The 2,500-nt window shown below is 46.8% G+C and overlaps 1 protein-coding gene across 3 annotated transcripts in view; it reads right to left on the reverse strand.

Annotated features, from left to right (window-relative positions):
* prdm5 (PR domain containing 5) overlaps positions 1–2,500 on the reverse strand; it is a 120,020-nt gene that overhangs the window by 78,143 nt on the left and 39,377 nt on the right. The window lies entirely within an intron of this gene.

Consider the following 2,500-nt stretch of genomic DNA (forward strand, 5'->3'; position numbering starts at 1 on the left):
CCTTCCTCCTGCAGTGCACCCCGTGCAGGTTAATGCAATACCGCCGCTGCCGTTGCCCTTTCGTGGTGTGCCAAGAAGGGATTTGATTTCCATCGGATCGGATCTCTCTCCTGGCTGCTATCTGATGCTGTCGGGGAGGGGGGTGTGGCGCAATAATCTGTGGCTCCATCGCTTTCGTGTCTCCTTTGAAAACGGCAGGAAGCTAATGGAATTGGATGCCCTTTTCAATGCGTTTTCCATTTCTGACTGCTGATAGAGTACAGGTCTGGGGTTTGTTTTTTATTGCAATAGCCTCAAGCAGGAACAAGGTGCAATGCAATTCAATGCAAAAGTGCAGCATTTTCTTTGGCCCCCGTGCCCCGGGCGCTCCGATATGAGATACTCTACACGATCTTAGACAAACAAAATACCTTCCAATAACGGAGACGATTACTCAGAAGCTAGTTGCTACTATATTACATCCACCCACAGCCACCGGGGCCCCTAGCGTAATCAAAGAAATCAAAGAAATATGGCCGGTCTTAAGACGGTAATGAGGATGAAGCGGAAAGTAGTGGAGGCTTAACGAGGGTGATGGTTACGCAAGTTCGTTCAAGGCACCAGAGGAATTTGGTGGCCGCAAGACAAGGGGGATGGGGGGAGGAGAGGGAGGGATGACAAGCGCAGAGATTGCATCAAATGGAAGTAATTACCAGGCATGTTGCTCATGCAGTTCTGGCTGTACGGACCGTGTGTGTGTTTGTGCGTGTGTGTGCGCGTGTGTGCGTGTGCGCGTGTGCGTGTGTGTGTGTCTGTGTGCGTGCGTGCGTGTGCGTGCGTGCATGTGTGTGTTGAGGGGGACATGCATGTTAAGGCATAAGAAAGGAACCTCGGTGGCTTTTGGTCGTTCTGTGTCCTTAATGTCCAAATCTGTGAGCCTGCTGATGACAGTTATCGCCATGTGGCCCCTCGTTCAGGCAACAATAAAGCTACTGCTTGCCAAGACTGGCTTTAAGTCATGGTTACGGAGTTAATGTATAGAGTATGCATCAAAACAGAGCCGACATGTCAGCATGGGCCTCATGGCCGAATTTGGCTTCTTCTTGCCCTTTTGTGGAAGTCACGAAACATGGCAACAGTGGAAAACATCCCAATGCTCATTTTATAGTAGCATTCATACAAGATGTGTCTGTGTGTATGTCTGTTTGTGTGTTTGAGCGTGTGTTTGAGCGCGTGTGTGTGTGTGTGTATGTGTGTGTGTGTGTGTGTGTGTGTGTGTGTGTGTGTGTGTGTGTGTGTGTGTGTGTGTGTGTGTGTGTGTGTGTCTGTGTGTCTGTGTGTGTCTGTGTGTGAGAGAGAGAGAGAGAGAGAGAGAGAGAGAGAGAGAGAGAGAGAGAGAGAGAGAGAGAGACAGAGAGAGTCTGTGCATGCGTGCGTGCGTGCATACAGGCGTGCGTACATGCTTACATGCGTACATGCGTGCATGTGTGCGTGCATGTGTGCATATTCTGTCACTGCAATGACTGTGTGTAATGTAGATCATGGGAACACAATATGTGTGCACATTTCCTTTACAGTGTGACCAACTGTTCGTAGTGAAATGTTTTGTCTGGTTGTCTCAATATGGCATATGGTGAAATGACAGTAAATCCAGATAAAAGGTATTTTACTTAAAACTATTTGCCTTTACGTAGCCCGTTCGGTTTTGTTGTACAGAGAGCTGTCTCATGAAAATGAAAGCCTTGAAATGTTCAAATGTTTCAAATGAAAACATCAATAGAATAGTAGATCTACAGTACTTGACAATTCTTGATTTCACTTGGCACATGTGACTAATGCATCACCCTAACAGTTACGCGTGGTGGACAGCCAAGCAATTCAAATCTTTAGAGAGAGAGAGAGAGAGAGAGAGAGAGAGAGAGGTAGAGAGAGAGAAGGAGAGAGAGAGAGAGAGAGAGACACAGACACACAGACACACAGACAGAGAGTGTGTGCTTGTGTACATGCATGTGTTTATATATATATGTGTGTGTGTGTGTGTGTGTGTGTGTGTGTGCGTGCGTGCGTGCGTGCGCTCGCGCGCGTGTGTATTTAGAGCCATCCTGGTAAATGCTAGGATAGTGTTTCACACAGCCCCATCCGCCTCTGAATGAAGCAAATGAAGAGCCCCTCCTCTCCATCAGAGCCATACACAATGTAAATACAAACCTATAAACACCAGGATGACACGCACATGATGTCATGTAAACACACTGTACACGCCATGGGCCCATGTCACGTAAACGAACAGGCGTTTGAGTGTTCGGGGGTGTGCACATCCACAATAGCAATATTCCAGGTGCCAGATGTTGGTCGTTGATATAGCGTGAGAGAGTGGTCTACACAGTTGATATATGCGCCAAAAATATACTGTACTTCTGTCATTTTTGAAATGTTGCTTTTTGATAAACAATGCAGAATATTTTTAAAGTATATACCCACTATGCACCACTTTCTTACACAGTGTACTTTCACTACACTG

The sequence above is a fragment of the Engraulis encrasicolus genome, chromosome 6, assembly GCF_034702125.1.
Source record: "Engraulis encrasicolus isolate BLACKSEA-1 chromosome 6, IST_EnEncr_1.0, whole genome shotgun sequence".
NCBI classification, from domain to species: Eukaryota; Metazoa; Chordata; class Actinopteri; order Clupeiformes; family Engraulidae; genus Engraulis; species Engraulis encrasicolus.